Genomic DNA, 20,825 nt, shown 5'->3' with positions numbered 1-20,825 from the left:
CATATTAGGTCCTTTGAAGTGGAAGATCAATTATTCCTCTTGGACCCCTGTGGTACCTAGTAGAGGAATTCCTCCAATACTTGACAAACTGCATCAAGTAGCTTCAGCTGCTGTACCTTGCTACACTTAGAGTCAGATCTTTGGGTAGTCAGGAGATGAAATAAAATCAGGGTGAAGGTTAAGGAATGGCTTGCCAGAGGTTTAAAATGGAGTACTTAGCATGTGAGTGTCATCTGGCAGCTTTGACAACTCCAGATCCTGCCTCTGAAATCTGTTCATTTCAAACTCAGCTGTCATTGACTTCTCGGCCACTTCTCTGTTGCTCCGAACCTTCGACTTTGTCTTAGACAGCTAGACTGACATGTGAGGGGTATGGATTAATTCCTTTTCTTCAATAAAATAATGAAAGTTCAAAGCACAGCATAAAATATCTTTGTCATTCTTGCTTGCTGGAGCTGGGTACATAGCTTAGCTCCTAATATAGAATTAGGTATATGTATTTCACTGGTTTCAAATAAAACCCAATTGCTAAAGGAAAAAAAAAATAAAACCCCAAAAAACAAAAAACAACACCATGCATTCCAGAAACTTGTTTGGGATTTAGTGGATGGTGGAGATATCATCGAGTTATTTGATCCCATTCAGAAAAAAAAAATAAATGCTGACATCAGATAGGGAAAATTAGTTAGATCTTTGATAATTGATTCCTGGAGCCACATGTAATGACTGGGCAATCCCAGTCTATTTCCTCAAAGATTGATAGTGATATTATAATTTATTTAATTGGAAGGATGAGGAGATTATTTGGACAAAACTTTTAAATAAATAATTGGCACACTGTACAGGCAGTGTTGCATAATGGATAATTTTTAAATGCTTGCATTTGAAAATTGTTTTATGTATGCTATTGTATTTGATTCTCAGGAGCCAAATTAACTGAGAGCTATTATTATACCCATTTTCTAGATGAAGAAACTGAAATTCAGGGAGCTTAACTGATTTGCCCAGTACCATTTAGGTAGTAAGGGTTTGTGATTGATTTTGAAACCAACTCTTCTTGAACATAAATCTTTTTTTTTTTTTCCTAGCTTCTATACCACACTATCTCTGAAGGAACCTGGACTTGAAATTGGAAGGTTCTGGGTTCAAATCCCATTTCTGTTACTTACTATATGAGCATAAGAGAGTCTTTTAAACTTCTCTAAGACTTTGTTTTTCATCTATTAAATGGGGATAATTAGAATAATTGAAAAAATGAGAAGATTCATATGATAAATTAAATTCCTGGTTTTGTCATCTACTACTATCACCACTTAGGGTGAATAATTTAACCTCTCTGAGTCTCAAGTTTCTGATCTATAGCATGGGAGGTTTGCACTAAATGTCCTCTAAGGTTGCTTCTAGCTCTGAATCAATGATTGCATAATCCTAATGACTGTAGTACCTTCTATTATAGTGAAAAGATGAGGAGGGGGCAGGGGCGTGAGAGAGAGAGAGCCAGAGGGAGACAGAGACAAAGAGAGACAGAGAGACAGACAGAGGCAGAGAGACAGACAAAGAGAAAGACCTAATAAAAGACAGAGACAGATACTGAAACAGATAACTAGAAAGACAGAAACTAAGAAACTGATTCAAATCAGAGAAACAATGTGACAAGTACTTATAAACATTTTGGTTTTACCCCCCTGCATAGAATTTTGATCTGATCATCTCCATGTAAACTCCTCTTTTAGTAGTTATAGGTGTGAGGAAGGGGAATAGGTGGGAATTTAGTCAGGCATTTGATGAAGAAAGCTGTGGGAGAATATTCTCAATGTTAGCGGTCAAATAGTAAAGTTTTCACCTGTAATTTCACAGCTCAATTTCCTTGACACTTATGTAACTGAATATCAGTAAACACAACCATTACTCTGGATTTAGTCACCTATTTTTGGAAATAACATTTGAGACTCGTTGAAGAGAATGGCAAATACAAATATGCACACACAAAATAACAGAGAAAATAAATAGAGGACTATCTCTGGGCATTTTACTAGCATTAATGAAGCTCACAAAATAATTTCATTTACTACTGGAGGCTTCAAAATGGCCTGTTTCTTTTAATAGCCTTATATGTGTCTTCAGAAAGAGTATTTCTAGCTCTCTAGTTACATTTTTTATTCACCTGTGCATTGAGGAAAGTCAATAAGTGTGAGGATCTCTGCAGGAAAACTGCAATGTTGCATTCTACTTATGCCTATTTAGAAAACTTGGACCATCTTTTGGTAGATATATATGCATGTGTATATGTGTGCTAAGTGTGTGTTTTATATATGTTGAAGTGGTGCAACAAACAGTTAAATTTCTGGCATCATGTAAGGTATCTCTATTATGACCTAGAAAAGACCTATGAATATGACATGGAATTAAAAGAATTGTAGAGCTGAAAATATGACCATTGGAACTTATTTAATTCATCTCCTTATGGGGTGTCTGAAATCCAGAGGAGTTAATTTCTTTGCCCAATATCACAGAGTTTCTCAGGGATAGAGCTGAGTTCAGAATATAGGTTTTTTCACAGTGCCAAAATAATGCACTGGGTCTACATTTTAAATGCCTACCTTGTGCAGAGTGTTGTGATGGACATTGGGGAAAATTTTAAAAAAACAGTCTTGTAAAATGATATCATAAGTATTATGTACAGTATAATATAATATGATCGGAGGCAACAAGCTTGAATGTATATAAAGCAGAATTTGAATTTAGGTAGACATGGATACAGGGCAGCTAGATGGCACAGTGGATAGAGCTCTGGGCTTGGAATCAGGAAGACTAATCTTACTGAGTTCAAATCTGGCTTCAGACACTTACTGGGTATGTGACCCTGGGCAAGTCACTTAATACAGTCTTCCTCAATTTGCTCATCTGTAAACTGAGGTGGAGAAGAAAATAGAAAACCACTCCAGTATCTCTACCAAGAAAATCCCAAATAAAGTCTCAATGAGTTGTACACAACTGAAATGACTGAACAACAACAAGAAAGACATAGTTTCAAGATCCACCACTGATACTTACTGGTCATGTAACCCTGGGCAAATGACTTAATCACTAAGAGATATGACATAAATCTCTAAAGATTATGAGTTACAGAGAAAGATCCCAAAGGCTTTGATGATGGAGATGAAATTCTTTTTTGTGAATTCCCTATTCTACTGAAATCACAGCTTTACATATAGAAACAAGTAAAACTACATGGTAGCTGAATTAAAGTGATCCTGAAGGAGAGGTTGTTAGTGATAGCAGTCAACAATTAGGGAAGAGTTCATTCAAGAGGTGACATTTGAATTGAGTTTTAAAAGATGAGTTAGGATTCAGCAAGTAATGAAGTAGAAGGAAAAGGAGAAGAAGGAAGAGGAGGAGAGGCAAGGAGGAGGTGGAGGAGAAGAGGTATGGGGAGAGGGAGAAGGAAAAGAATTAGAAGAGCATTCTCTAAAGCTCAGATATAGAAAAACAGAAGTAATTTTTGAGGAGGTGGAGAGTAATCCATTTAGTTTGGCTAGGGTAGAGTACGTGTATAAGAAAAGTCTATTTCAGGGCATCTAGGTGGCACAGTGGATAGAGCAGCAGCCCTGAAGTCAGGAGTACCTGAGTTCTAATCCAGCCTTAGAAACTTAACACTTACTAGCTGTGTGACCCTGGGAAAGTCACTTAACCCCAATTACCTCACCAAAAAAACAAGTCTATTTCTAGAGTAAGGACGCATGCATTAGTGAAACTCCTAAGGATTAGGTACCCCTTAGTAGCTACATAATTGTAAACATATTACTCTCCAAACCTCTGTTCTCTCATTCCTTAAATAGGGATAATATAGACTTGTAGTGTGACTCTCTCAGGGTTGGTGCAAAGAAAGCATGTTCCAAAACTGTAAAGCTCTATATGGATCTAGGCTATCAGGTATTATATGAGATACATATAAGTTTGCCGATGCACTTCCTGTGAGAATAGTAAGTAGGAATATTTCCTCCTTAATGTTATCCAGGGGTCAGAGTTGATGGACTCTATTATGATATCAAATACTTGGTCTTTTGATCATTAAATAATTTCCCAAAGTGCTATTCTAAAAGTATTAAAAAAGACCTGGTTCTCTGGAATTACTCCATTCTAATAGAAAATTAGTGAGAAAGTATGGGTGGGCATAATACAGCAAAAAAGAAAAAAAATGATAGTGACTATTTCCTCACTTAATTCCTTATCTATTAAGCAGTTTATGTTCTACAGCCCAGGAAATTCTAACAATGGTAATACATTTACCACCTATGGGTCTGAAGATATCTAATAACCACCACAATGTCAGAAAAAAATGCAGCTTTCAAAGAGGTTTAATTAAAACATAACTTTAGCAAATAAATTAGGTATCATGCTGCAAAAGGTGCTGTTTAGCCTACAGTAAAATGGGCAAAATGAAAAAGAGAAGCAGCTAGGCAAAAACTCAATATATTCTTATAAACTAGGGGAGTGTTAGATTTGCCTTGCTAAATATTTCTTAAGCAATTTTCAATTGACAACATATGTTCAAAATCACAAACAACATGTGCAAAGCACTTCACATCTGTCATTGTTCCTGAAGCTAATCCTACTTTGATGCATTTGCTTCTTTTGCATTGGGTAGACTGTTTCTGTTAGCTAAGTTTTTAAAGCTTCTTTTGGTTTTGTTTTAGAGGAAGGAATTAAAACCATCTACTTTTAGAATAATTTTCATGGACCAGAGTATAATAAATTGGTATCTTAAGTGCAACTTAGTTCACTGAGTCCAACACCTTCATTTTACAAATGAGGAACTGAGAGCTGGAGAGAAATAATTTTCTCTGGTTCACACACTGGTGTCTGAGGCAGAATTGGAATCCATGTCTTTGTGACTCCAAATCCTGAGCTCTATCCACTGCACTATGATATTTCTTATGAATAACCTGTAATAATACCTTTATTATTGCCCTATTTCATAGCATGGAGGTGACCTAGATTCTCCTGATCTATTCCAGGGTAAAAATAAATTCTACTAAGTTGGAAAGGCTATGAGTATGGGTCACAAATAGACTTTCTGTTACTTGATGACCAGCCTAGTTAAATTCAGAAAATATAACCAGATCATTTGATCACCAAGTGGTAATAGCTGGTGATATCTATTTCTTAAGCTCATCAATTTTGATGACTTTCATCTCTATACTAATTCTCTAATACATCACTTTGATCACAACAAAATTATCATCACCACTCAAAGTTAATCAATCTCTAAAATATCATACACTGAAATTTCTTTATCTGTTCATAATCACCTTTTATTTTTCATATAACCACATTAATTCCACACCTGAGGATCCAGAATACCATTGTGGAAAAGAATATAGGACTAGTAACCATGAAGCTAGAGTTACACTAATAAATTGGTCTACGACCTTGAGCAAGTCACTCTTCTCTCCGAAACTAAATCTTATCAGTCAAATGAGGGGTTGTAGCAGATGACCTCTAAAGCTACTTCAAGCTCTGACCTTCTAGGTACTGGTTTCTAGATTCTTTACCTTAGTTAAGTTATCCATTGATTTGAGTCATCCCATCCCATCATACCATTCCAATTCTGTATTTATTTTTTTCTCATTTTCAGTCTTAGCCAATGTTTTGTTATCTAAATAATACATTTTCTTTGATTCTTGAACCCCTCTCCCCATGACATTTCCTAGCCTTAAAAAACAGAAAGTCTTCCCTTAACCAAAATCATTGAAACCTTTACTTTATATTTTATCTCCATTTCCTTTTTAAGACATCTTTTCATCACACTGTTGTGTGTATTCACCAAATCTGTGAAGATTACAACCTACCATTATTCCAAATAACAGTTACAGAATGAATACACACATTGTTGTTTAGTCATTTCAGTCATGTCCAACTCCTCATGATTACATTTGGAGGTTTCTTGGCAAAAGATACTGGAGTGGTTTGTCATTTCCTTCCCCAACTCACTCTAAAGATGAGGAAACTAAGGCAAATAGGGTCCAATGATTTGCCCAGGGTCACCCAGCTACTAAGTGTTTAATGACAGATATGAATTCAGGTTTTCTTAACTTCAGGCCCAACATTCTATCCACTGCACCACCTAACAACCCCAGATACACACATAGTCAATAGCAAAGCAATCCATTTATTCAAGGTTATAGCAAGGCAGAAACCAGAACGAAGAAGTAACTCTCTCTGTATATATATATATATATATATATATATATATATATATATATATATATATATATATATATATATATATATATATATATATGTATATATATATATATATGTATAGTATATGTGTATTATATATATACATATATATAATACACATATACATATATATATACATATATATGTGTGTATATATGTATGTATGTATATATATATATATATATATATTAGTATATACTATATAGTATGTATTATAATGTATAATAGACAAAATAGAGTGGAGGAAGTCTCACATTGGGACTGAGGTAATAGCTTAATTAAGCTAGAGTCCCAGATCTCACAAAAAGGAAAATCCCCAAATGTTTCTAGAATAGTAGGCAAGGAACAAAGATATTATACAGTTTTCCAGCTTATCTCATGTTGCCTCCTCAGAGTCTTGTTTCCTCAGAAGCAACCTGAAGTGGAGTTGCCATAATCCATCTTCTCTCTAAAAGGTAGAATCCAGATAGCCCCAAAAGACTGTGGAGACCAAAGGTCCTACAAACAACTGAAAAGACTGAAGAGACTTTCTGCTACCACATTCAACCACTCCATCCTACCCTTCATATATGTTAAGACAATGATACCCACTAGTGAGGGGAGAGTCCCATACCAATGGGCTTTCAGACTCAGGTTATTATCCTATTAATGACCTATGATTAAAAGCTCCAAATATTTTTTTATATCCTTTATCCAACATCTTATAAGTTTTGAACTTTGATTGATTTTAGTTATGATAGGTCTTCTCTTTCTGCTTTATGTTTCACTCCATTTACTGCCATCTTAGTTGAGACCTTCAACATATGTTGCATTGATTATTGTAATTAGGTGCCTTGCCTTCACACCTTATAAAAAAAAAAAAAAAAAAAAAAAAAAAAAACCTTTATTCACTCTCCTCTGCCTAAGAGATAATATATAGAACCTGACTCTGGCAGTCAGGGTTTTACACGATCTAATTTCAACATAACTTTTCAATTTTAGTTTATAAAAACCCCACACACATACTGTTTGCTCTACCAAACTAGAATATTGCCATTTCGTGCTTTTGTCCTGCTCTCTCCAATGGCCATTTTTTTTTAATACAAGCCATCCTTTATCCTTGTAAAAGATTTCTCTCCCTTTATCGCCAACTCAGCAGTTACCTTTGCACACAAATAGGCCAATTTCATGATACTCTCCCAAATAGAATATACTACAAGAGGAGTACTTTTTCGAATCAGGAGTCCTAGATTTAAATCCCAACTCCACTGCTTATTACTTGCATATAATTAGGCAAGTCACTTAACCTTTCTTCATTTTCCTCAGTTTCCTTATGTATAAAATGATGATGTTTTGCTTCATGAATTCTAAGATTCTTTTCAATTCTAAATGTGTGATTTTATTATTCATAATTCTTTTATCTCTAAAACCAGTTTAAGTTTTCCTATACTCTTAAGCTAATTTGCATTAGTTCTATTTTTGTACATTCTTCACCCTTCTATAAAACGTATTCTATTTGAGGAAAAGGCTTTTGTCATATTTCCCTTTTATATTGTCAGAGCTGGCCAACAATGGTGACTTACATGTTTTGGGGGTGTTTTTGTTTGTTTTTTGCAGAACCTGTGATTTTGTTCATATAGTAAGGAACTTTTCCCTTTCCTTAGAGCTCCAATTAAAATGTCATTCATTCATTGACTTTTTATTTATTCATCTATTCATCTGTTTATTAATTCATTCATTTGTTTATTCACCAATCTATTTATTTATCTATTTACTTGTTTATTCATTTACCTAACCATCCATTCATTCATTTATTTGTTCACTCATTCATCTATTTATCTATCTAACCATTTATTTATTTGTCATGCATTTATTTATTCATTTATTTGCTTGTTTGCTTATATACTTATTTACTTTTTCATTTATTTACTTTGTATTTGTAACTTTTGTTTTATCAAGATTCCTGGAGCACTGGGTTAAGTGACTTTTATAGGGTCACACAGCCAGTACATGTCAGTAGCAAGATTTGAACTTAGATATTCCTGACTCAGAACACAGTTTATCAAATGCTTGTTGTAGTAAATTGAATTGAACACAGACTTCTGAGTTTCAGTGTAACCTAGCACAGTCTGTCATATATTAAGTACTTAATACATGCTTTATTATTCATTAATTCATTTATTACTGAAAAAGAAGCCAATGTGAGATATCAAAAATATTTAGAAAACTAGTATTTCATTTGCATTCCCTTATTGTGTGATACCTTATTTGTATTTGTGCTTCCCTATTTTGACCTTACACCATGTTGCTAATTTGTTTAACTTACCTGTTGGTAAATTGATAACTTTGTCTGAGTATAATTACAGTTATGCACATTTCAAGACAGATCAAGGAAGTTTACCCTGCTCATTTTGATAAGACATCATTTGTCAGCTAATGGTTAGCTACATGTAATTCTTTCATTCACTTCCAGTCCAGTGGTGGTTATTATTTTAATAGAGGCATCAAATAATTCAGGCTCTCATCCCCAAATATGACAAGTATATTGTACACATTTTAACTTTATAAATGTTTTTAGAAGTTTAGCCTAAGAAACCACCTGTGTGAAGGGCATTGGCTTCCTTTAAGGAAAATGTCAGTTTGCTCTGCTTTCAAGGTGAAATTGTTACTTTAATTGGGATTTATGAAACTGGAGTCTAGATCTCACTGGAATTTTATCTAACTTTCTTTTTTATTATAAGGAAATGAAAAGGTGAAAGATTCCATCTAATCATTCAGAGTTTACCCTTTCTTTGAAATGAAATCTAGATATTGTCACTAATTGAGTACATCTCTTGAGAACCCACAATTGTGAGCAATCTTTATAACAATGGAATGGAATGTTGTCATTTCCCAGAAGCTTAGATGAATCATCATAAACCCAGAACATGGTAGCTCTAACTGTCATATGAAGCTGGCTTTAACTATTCAGGAAAACATGCCTTTCCTATGGGAAAACAATAGAGAATGTTTAATGCCAGAATAGAAGTGAATTGGCATATCAACACTGATAACCTTAAACAGCATCTACGTTGATTCTTTGGGATGTGTACTGAACTAAATCAATGGTTAGATAGATTATTTTTGTTTTGACCTCAGGATTGTATTGGTATAAGGAACTAAGGAATGACTATCAATGAACAGAGATAGATAAATGTAAGATTAGGAGAATAAATAAATAATCTTCTCAAATTCCAGTAATTGATAATGATCATTTAGCATTCATTTTTTCTAGTTATTGTTTATAAAAATATTAGCCAAAAACAGGTAACCAATTTTTTTAAATACCTGATGTCCTTATTGTTTTTTTTTTAATTTGTTTTTTTTTGGTGAGACAATTGGGGTTAAGTGACTTGCCCAGGGCCACACAACTAGTAAGTGCCAAGTGTCTGAGGTCGGATTTAAACTCAGGTCCTCCTGAATCCAGGGCTGGTGCACTATCCACTGTGCCACCTAGCTGCCCCACATATTGTTTTAATTTTTCATCATGCTGAAGCCAAAATGCTAAGTGAGGAATAAGAAAATATAACACATTGATTTTCTTCTCTGTTATTTTTATATGTATCTAAAATTTGTCCCAAAATCTCATGAGGTAAGGCATCCAGTGGGTGTTTAAGCAAGCATAGTTCATATAGTACACTAAATTAACTATTTTTATAACCCCTTTCAAACACAATATGTAATATAAAACTAGTATTTTGTGAACTTAAAAAAATTAAATACAAAAGTTTCTGTACCTACATCCAATTCCCTATATTAAAATTATAAAATATTTCCCACAAGGATTTCAATATTTAATGCTTATAATCAATAGTAATAATATGCAATTTGTGCATTTAAGTTCAACAAACCTGTGAAAATATAAATATTGCAAATATTAACATACTTATAAATGAGTGAGGACTAAGAGAGTATACCAATAGCTGTTTCTTATGTCCTTGAAATACCAAAATATGAAAGAATTGAGTTCTGAATCCTGAAAATGTTCATTCTGCTTTTTTTTAATTTAAAAAAATAAATTTTGTTACTGCATTTTATCTGAATATCACAGTTATTTCAAATCATGCCCTTTAGAATATGACAAATAAGGGCAGTTAAGGAAAACATTCTGGAAAAGTGACCATCAATCAATTAATTAGTAAACATTGGTTAAGTGTTTAATATGTACTGAGCACTGGCAATATAATGAGAGGCAAAAGTGTCTTTGCCCTCAAGGAACTTACAGTCTAATCAGGGAGACAATGTACAACACACACACACACACACACACACACACACACAGAGCAAATTATGCAAAGGATAATTACGAAATTAACAAATGGCAGACATTGGAATTAAAAAGGGTTGGGTAAGGCTTCCTGTAGAATGTACAAATTTATTCAAAGGAAGCCAAGGATGTCAATGGTTAAAGTGTAGAAGGAAGAAATTTCCAAGCATGGGAACAGAGACAATCTCCACAGCTGAGAGATGGAGAAACTTCCCATTCATGGAATAGCCAGGAGGTCAGTGTGACTGCATTGAAGAGTACATGTTGGAAAATAAGGTGTAAAGAACAACAACAACAACAAAACAAACAAACAAAAAACACCTGAAAAAAGTAAGAGCAGGCTAGGTTTTGAACCGGTTTGAATACCCAATAGAGTATTTTTATTTTCTTCTGGAGTTATGAGGAAGCCAATAGAGTTTATTGAGTAGAGGAGTAACATGATCAGACCTGAGTTGTAGGAAATAACTTTAGTAGCTGAATGGAGGATAGATCGGAGTCCACAAAGATTTCAAACAGGCTGACCCACAAGCTACCTATTGCAATAGTCTATGAATGAGGTAATGAGTACATGTATTAGAATTTTGGCTGTGTCAGAAGAGAAAAGAGGTCATATTCAAGAGATATTGCAAAAGTGACATCAACAGACCTTGGCAACAGTTTAGATATGAAGACTGAGAGATAATGAGGAATCCAGAATGAGTCCTAGGTTGTTTTGAACCTGAGGAACTTGTAGGAATATGAGGTGAGGGGGTGGGGTTGGGGGGGAAGATAAAAGTTTCTATTTTGGACATATTGAATTGAAGACATCTTGGACTTCCATTTAAGGATACCTGAAAGGTAGTTTAGAGGTCAGTAGAGTGATGGTAGAAGAAAATGTAGATTTAAGAATCATCAGCATAGAGATGGTGATTAAGTTCATGAAAGCTTATGAGATTTCCAAATGAAATAGAGGGAAGAGAGGACACTTAAGGTTAAAAGGCATGCTCTGGAAGATGAACCAGCAAAGAAGACAGAGAAGGAGCTGTCAAATGTGTAGGAGGAAACCAAGTAGTGTCCTGCAAACCTAGAGAGGAGAGAGTATCAAGGCAGAGAGAGTAATCAACAGTATCAAATACTGTAGAGAGGTCAAGGATTGAAAAATGGATTTTGGATTTGGCAACTAAGATATCATTAGTAACTTTGAAATGTTACTAATGACAGGTTTGGAAGCCAGATTATAAGGGAATGAGATGAGAGAATGGGGAAGTACCTATGTAAAAGATCATTGTAGTTGTTGTGGGTTATTTTTTGTTTGTTTGTTTTGAGAAATTTAGCTAAAAAGGACAAAAGAAATATAGGCTCATAGCAGAATGAAAGCATAAAGTGAATGTTGGTTTTTTCAGGGTAGAGGAGAGATGGACAAGTTTGAAGTCATAGAAAATGAACAATATAGAGAGAGGAATTGAAAATAAGTGAAAATCTGGGGATGACAGAGGGGGCAATCTCTTGGTGGAGATGTAATAGAATGTGATACCTTGAACTAGTAGAGGTGCTAGTCTTGGTAAGGAGTAAGATGACTTCATCGTTTGAGATAGGGGTGACAGAGAAGAAAGTAGTATAAAGCCACTCTGTGATAAGGAATGAAAGGAGAAAAAGAAATTTATAGTGAATGGTCCCATTTTTTCCTGTAAAATATAAGATAAGGTTCTCAGCAAAGAGACTTGGGGAGAAGAGGAGAAATGGGAATTTTGAGGAGAAATGAATGAAAAAATTATGAAAAGCCACTGTTAAAAGTAGGTTAATGTGTAGAAAAGGAATGTATAGTAGAATTGCCTAGTGACAGTGAAAGCCCCGTTGAGGTTATTTAACAAATTTTTAGTAGATCTAATCAGAAAGATTGCATGACTTACTCCACCTTCATTCAACCTGTGTAGAAATGAAGGGGATAAATAGTGGGAGTCATGCAAGGCTGAAGCTTGGCTAGTTATAATTGGTCATATAATAAAGGAGGCAAGGATTCAAGAGTGGACAGTGTAAAGTTTAATTAGTTCTTCAAGGAGTCAAGATGGAGCGAAGCAGAGAGGATGACTAGTACAGGGAAGATAGCCTGGGACATCCTGATAGATGTGTCTTCATTGTCCCCTTCATTTTGGCTACAATAAGGGAGGCATATTTCCTTACATATTCTCTAGGACTTTCATAGCTTTCTTATTTGCCAAATTTTAACTTCATTTTCATGATCTTTTTTTTTTTTTTAATAATCTTTTATTTATTTATTTTTTTGCGGGGCAATGGGGGTTAAGTGACTTGCCCAGGGTCACACAGCTAGTCAGTGTCAAGTGTCTAAGGCCAGATTTGAACTCAGGTCCTCCTGAATCCAGGACCAGTGCTTTATCCCATGATCTTTTAAATAACACACTTTTATCATTGTGCTCTTAGTTCTACTTCTTGTACTCTGTAGCAGTTCACATGAATCTTTTTCTATTTTTTGTACTTTCCCAAATTCATCTTTTTTGAGTACATAACTATATCCCATTATATTTATAAAGCAGAACTGATATTTTCACATTCCTAATTTATAGTATGTACTATATTCCTAGTTATTTGCTAAGAAATTAACATTATTTATCTTAACCTTCATGTCTGCCTTTGACTTTTTTGGGATACACAATCATTAGTGGGATAACTGGGGTAAGTATGTAACAGTTTAATCACTTTTCTTGAATGAACATCTGTAAGAGCTTGGCCACATCACAGCTACAACAGTGGTTTATTAATAAAGCCTGTCAGCACAGCTATCCCAGCATTGACTGTTCCAGTCCTCTCTGACCTTTGTTACTGTATATAGTGTAAGATAAATCCTTGGAGTTCTTGGAATTTGCATTTTGATGATTTATAATTTTAATTTTTCAAAACATGTTTGGAACAAAGAGGGAGGAAAAAGATGAACTCCATCTTGGAGCAACTTTTTCAGTTAGAACTGATATTACAAGCACACTCTTATGAAATTACAACTATGCATATGATTCAAAATGTTTTAGAATATAAAACATAGATATTACAGTTTAAAAATATAAACATAGAAACTGAAATATGTTATAACATCTTTGACATTCTTCCATTATTGCTTAAGCCCTTTCCAATATAAAACTATACAAATGTAAATCTGTGCCACATAGACAGGGAACAATGTTTAGGGTAATTTGACTGCTTTCCCTTGTTTAAAACAAATGAAATCTATTGGGCAGAGCCCAAATACATTGATTAAGCATTTACTATATGCCAGGTAACATGCTGGGTGTTGAAGATACACAAGATGGCAAAAATAGTGGAACAGCCAGTAAAAAAGCACAAGGAGTGCTTTGTTCAAGCAATGCCAAATCAGTCAGTATTCCTTGACTGGGAAATATATGGAGGGATATAAAGTATAAGAAGAGTGAAAAGGTAAAGGGGCCAAGTTGTAAATGGTTTTCATAATAAGCAGATAATTTTATATTTTATCTCAGAAATTTTAAAACTCTGCCCCTTCTGTCCTTGCTGGGGACTCCTGTATTCTGCTACTATTCTATGTCCCAAATTGTAATTTGCTTACATCATTTAAAGACTCTTGTTACTGCCAAAGGCACTGTTCTACATAAGGAGAATACAAAGGTGAATATAATATAGATCTTAATAGGGAAGACAAATGAGATAGATGCCATGATATCCTAAATGCCACTATAAAAATGATAGGGAGAAAAGAAAGGGAATTAGGCTAGTTAGTGTGAGGATAGTTCCAAAGAATAATATTAGATTTTTTTAACAAAGGTGGAAGACATCTACCATTTCTTAGTGTTTAAGTGACTTTTATAATAGTAATAATCTTCAATTAAATCCAAGAAGCATTTATTAAATCTTGATTATATGAAAGAAACTGTGATAGGCACTAAGGATATAAAGACAAAATGAAAAAAAAAACAGTTCTTTTTTGAAAGATCTTTCATTTGACTTTTATGTATTGTGTATATATATTAAATATAATATTTAAATATTGGAATTTTAAGATCCTATTCAATTTAACATAAGCAAACTATTTAGTGAGATTCTTTCATGATTCCTTTTATCTTTGCACATGGAAAACCTGAGGTCAAATATATTTAGGATGACATTAGGAATAGAATTCAATTTCTGTAAGATTATGATTACACACTCTAATTAATAACCTCTAACTAACCCTCTAACTAAAATAACATGACTACTCATAAATGTTTATCAAGGAACTATAATACTAAATCAGCTATATTAAAGTATTTTCAGAATAATACAATGCTTTGAGAATTTGTGTTGTTTCTAAATAATCTATGTGTCATCTCTAGAAAGAACTTTTATAATTTTTATGAAGAATGTGAAATATTCATAATGTTATGAAAATGGGCAAATGAAAATGGCAGAAGAAGGCAAATCTCTCCTGATATCTTCCAAATTCAACTCCAAACAACTATAAAATAACACCTCAAAAAAAAATTATGGAGAGACAGAACCAGCAACAGGATGGGATGAAACAATCTTCCCACCCAAGAAACCTTAGAAAGTTGGGAAGAAAGGTTTGACTTTCTCAGGGAAAAGGAGTATAGATTGTTCCTGCATAAGCTACCACATGCCTGTGCCATAGAAAGATAGCAGCAAGGCTCCAAGCCAAGACAGTTCAACAGCTAAACCCTACAACACCAAAGCAGCAGGCTAATAGCTAGACCCTGAACCCCACCCCAACAGGCCAATTGAGGGCCCTTGCACTTCCCAGTGAAAGAGGTACAGGCCCTGGCTCAGGTTAGCAACTAAGCGACACAGCTTCCTTGCCCCAGGCCAACAGCTATACCCCTTCTAACATAGTGCAGCAGTCCAACAGGTAGGCCCACACAACCCCTGCAAAAGAAGGTTGGGAAAGTGACCACTTCAACCGCAGAAGCAGAATCTAGCTTTAATGTAAAATTAATATTTACAAAATAGGCTGGGAAAATGTGAAAAAAACAAATCATCATCATCATCATCATCAACAACAACAACAACAACAACAAAGAATGAGACTATTGAAAGTTACTATAATAATAGGGAAGACCAAAACACAAACTCAGAAGAGTACAATAATGTCAGAATAGCTACATGAAAAGCCTCAAAGAAAAATGTGAATTGGCCTCAGGACCAAAAATAACACATGGAAAAGTACAAAAAGTATTTTAAGAATAAAATTAAAACTGTAGAAGAAAAATTTGTAAAGGAAATAGGAGTCATGCAAGGGATCATGAATTAAGTATAAGCAACTTGGTAAAGGATAAACAAACAAAATGAGAAAGGATGTACAAAAATTCACTGAAGAAAACCCCTCCATAAAAAGTAGAATTGGCCAAATGGAAAAGGAGTTATAAAAACTCAATGAAGAATTAGATTTGGGAAAGTGGAAGCTAATGACTCTGTGAGACATCAAGAAACAATAAAATCAAATCAAAAGAAAAAAAAAGAATATCTGAACTATCTAAATGGAAAAATACGTGACCTAGAAAAATAAAGCCAGGAGAGATTATTTAAGAATTATAGAAATACTTGAAAGCCATGGTTAAAGAAAAAAAAATTAAAGCCTGAACATAATATTTCAAAAAATGATGTGAGAAAATCATCCTCATATCCCAGAACCAGAATTTAAAATAGAAATTGGAAAAATCCACTGATAATCTGCTAAAATGCATCCCAAATTGAAAACTCCCAAGAATATTATAGCCAAATTTCAGAACTCATGGGTCTGGGATAATATACTCCAAAGAACCAAAAAAGAAACAATTCACATATAATGGAACCACAGTCAGGATTAATCAGTGTTAGCACTTTTCAATTAAAGGATAAGAGTGCTTACAATGTGATATTTCAGAAGGATTATAACCAAAAATCCTGTTCTTATTGAAATTGAATATAAACTTTCAGGGGTAAAAAATGAATATTCAATGAAATAGAGAACTTTCAAGAATTCCTAATTAAAAGACCTGAAGAGAAAATTTGATTTTCACATATAAGAATCAAAAGAAGTTTAAAGAGATAAATATAAAATAGAAAACATATGGAATTCAGTAAGGTTAAACTGTTTACAACCCTACATGGGAAGATGATATTTGAAACTATTAAGAACTTTTCCACTATTAGAACAGTTAACAAAAAAAAAAAAGTTTACATAGATAAATGGTGTGGGTATAAGTTTAATATAATGGGATATATATATATATATATATGTGTGTGTGTGTGTGTGTGTGTGTGTGTGTGTGTGTGTGTGTGTGTATGTATAGATATATGAAGAGGAAAATATTTTTGTACTGGGAGAAGAAGAATGGAGTAAATTATCTCATGTTGAGAGACAAGAAAGGTCTACTGCAGTGGAGTGAAAGATAAGAAGTTTGGGTATCACTTGACCCTTATTAATGTAATAGGCTGAAAGAGCAAATAGCACTCACATACACATTTGAACATAGAAATATATCTTCCCATTTAGGGAAGTAGAAGGGGAGGGGAATAAGAAAAGGTGATAAGTGATATACGGAAGAACACTTTGGAAGAGGTGGTGGTGAGAAGCAAAACAGTAATGAGAAGGGGCAGAGTGAAAGGAGAGATAATAGTGAGTGAGAGAGACTGAAAGAGCAGAAAACAGAGACAGATGGAGAGAGAGAGAGATAAATAGGAAAATAGGGATAGATATATAGAAGGGCATATATAGGATATATAGGGGAATATGGAAGGATAACTAGAAAGATAAATAAGGAAAAATTTGATGGAGGGAAACATAAAGATAGTAATCATAACTGGGAATATGATTAGGATGTCCTCACCCACAAACAAGAAGTAGATACCCGAGTGGATTAAAAACAAGAATCCTATAAGATGTTGTGTATATGACACATACTTGAAGCATAAAGATAAATACAAAGTAAAAATAAGGGGCTAGAGCAGAACCTATTAGGCTTCTACTGAAATTAAAAGAAAAAGCAGGGATAGCAATCTTTATCTCACACACACACAAAAAGAAAAAAAGAATAGATCTTATTAAAAGAAATAAGGAAGGAAACTACATTCTGCTAAAAGGTACCATACACAATGAAGTAATTTCAAATATATATGTGTGTGTGTGTGTGGGTGCATGTGTGTGTGTGTGTACAAATGGTTTATCATACAAATTTCTAAAGAAGTTTAATGATTTACAAGAGGAAATTGAAAGTAGAATTATACTAGTGCAGAACCTCAACTTTCCCCTTTTGGATCTAGATAAATCTAACCACAAAATAAACAAGAAAGAAGTTAAGGAGATAAAAGAACAATTAATTTCAAAACTACATAAACTATTTGAAAAATAGGTGGAATCCTACCATAATCATTTTATGACACACATATAGTGCTTATGCTTAAAGTAGGAAAAGTGAAAAGAGAGAAAGAAAACTTGAGACCAATTTCCCTAATTAATATTGATAAAAAAATCAATAAAATATTAGCAAGGGAATTACAGTAATATATCAAAAAGATCATTCACTGTGACTAGGTGGGATTCATATCAGGAATGCAAGGCTGGTTCTATATTTGGAAAACTATCAACATAAATAACCATGTCAATAATAGAACCAATAGAAATCATATGATTGCCTCAATAGATGCAGAAAAATATTCTAACAAAATATAATACCTATATCCCATTTTAAAAGTACTTGAAAGCATAGAAATAAGTAGAGCTTTCCTTAAAATGAGAAGTAGTATCTATCTAAATCTATTACTACACATTTTTTGTAATGAAAATAAACATTCTTGTTTCCCAATAAGATCAGGGCTGGAGTAAGGATGGCCCTTATCACCACTATTATTCAATATTGTTCTAGAGATTCTATCAATTTAAATAAAAGAAAAACAAATTGAAGGAATAAGAATAAAGGAGGAAATAAAACTATTATCCTTTGTAGGCATGATGATATGCTTAAAGGATACTATAGAATCAACTAAAAATTATTTGAAATAATTAATAATGTTAAGGGGCTAAAATTCTAGCTAAACTGTCTAAAATATCTAATGAGTGGTCACCAATAAATTATAAGCTTTAGCAAGAGTTAGACTTTTAAGCATTTATTAAGGAGAATAAGAATTTGGTAAAGAGAGAGAAAGGCCTAGATTCCTATCTATTAAAGGGAGAGCACATTTCTAGCTCCACTCTCCACCAGAGTCCAGAGGAAAGAGCACAAGACTGAGCACCAGTCTCTTCCTTCTTCCTCCCACTAGCCCGCGTCACTTCCAATCGTTACAATAACTTTAACCAAGCTGTAGGACATTAAATAAACCTATATAAATCATCAGCATTACTATATATTACCAGCAAGAGATAAAAAGAGATATCCCATTTAAAAGAATGGCAGAAAAGAATACTTTGGGGTCTACCCAACAAGACAAACTGAGGAACTATATGCACAGTTCCAAAACACTTTTCATCTAAACAAGTGAAAACATGAATTTCTCATGGGTAGGCTGAGTCAATATAATAAAAGTAAAAATTCCATGTAAATTAACATACTTATTCAATGCCATACCAAACTACCAAAAATATTTATAGAGATAGGAAAAAATCATAACAAAATTCATTTTGAAGAACAAAAGGCAAGAATGGCAAAATAATATTTCAAAAAATATGAAGGAATGTGACCTAGCCATACTAGATCTTAACCTGTATTATAAAGTAGTTACCAGCAAAACAATCTAGTATTGACTAAGAAATAGAGTGGTGGATCAGTGGGTTAGATTAGGTACATAATAAACAGTAGTAAATAACCATAGTAATTTAAAGATTGATAAACACAAACACCCAAGCTTTTGGGACAAGAACTCACTATTTGACAAAAACTGCTTGGAAAAATGGGAAACAGTATGGTAGAAACTAGGTATTATACACCATATACCACAATATACTCAAAACGGGTACCTGATTTAGACATAAAGGATAAAAGCATAAAAAAATAGGAGAGTAAAGAATAGTCTTCTGTCAGATCTATGGAGAAGGGAATATTTAGGACACAATAAGTGGCAGAGCACTAAAAGATATAAAATGGATAATTTTGATTATATTAAATTTAAGTTTTTGTGCAAATAAAGCAAATGCAACCAAGAATTAGAAGGCAAGCAGAAAACTAGGGGGGTGGGGATTTACAGTATCTCTAATAAAGGCCTCATTTCTCAAATATATAGGGAACTGAGTCAAATTTGTAAGAATACAAGTAATTATCCAGTTGATAAATAGTCAAAGGATATAAATATGAAGTTTTTAGATGAAGAAATAAAAGCTATATATAATCATTAAAAGTGTTCTAAGCACTTATTAGAGAAATTCAAATTAACACAACTCTTATGCCACCTCATGAATAGCAGATTTGCTAATATTAGAGAAATAAAAACGATAAATGTTGGAGTGGATGTAGGAAAACTGGAACACTAATTCACCGTGGTTTTGGTTTTCTTGTTGTTGTTGTTTTGGTTTTCCAGTGCATTTAAGTTGTTTATACTATAGTATAGTCTACTAAGTGGCCATTGATATTGTATCTAAAACATGTATTTTCCTTAATTAACTAAACTTTATTGCTAAAATTGCCAACCATTATCTGAGCTTTCAGTAGGTTGTAATCCACTAATCCCCTGTTGATGGAGATTTCAAGTAATTCAATAATTTTTAGAACAATTTGATACTGTTCAAAAGAGATATAAAACAGCATACTTTTTGATTCAAAAGTACCACTACTAAATCTATATCCATATATCCATATATATATATATCCACATATATATACATATATACATATATTAAATAGAAAGGACCTATTTATACAAAATTATTTCTAGCAGTTTTTTTGTGGTGGCAAAGAATTCAGAATTGTGGGGATATGTATCAATTGGGGAATGGCTGAACAAATACTTGTATATGATTGTGACAGAATACATTTGCATTAGAAGAAATGACAAGCAGGATAATTTTAGAAAAATTTGGAAAGACTGACACTAAATGATGCAAAGTGAAATGATCAGAACCAGGAGGACATTGTATAAAGTAACTTCAATATTGTGCTATCATTAACTATGAATGACTTAGTTATTCTCAGAAGTACAATGATCTAATATAATTCCAAAGTACTAATGAAGAAAAATGCTATCCACCTCCATAGAAAGAACTAATGGAATCTGAATACAGATCAAACAATAATATTTTTTGCTTTATTATTTTTCATTTTTTAAAAAATCTATCTTCTTTTATACCATGACTAATATGGAACTGTTTTGC

Source organism: Dromiciops gliroides, chromosome 3, assembly GCF_019393635.1.
Source record: "Dromiciops gliroides isolate mDroGli1 chromosome 3, mDroGli1.pri, whole genome shotgun sequence".
In the NCBI taxonomy this organism is placed as follows: Eukaryota; Metazoa; Chordata; class Mammalia; order Microbiotheria; family Microbiotheriidae; genus Dromiciops; species Dromiciops gliroides.
Note: the sequence above shows the minus strand (reverse complement) of the source record.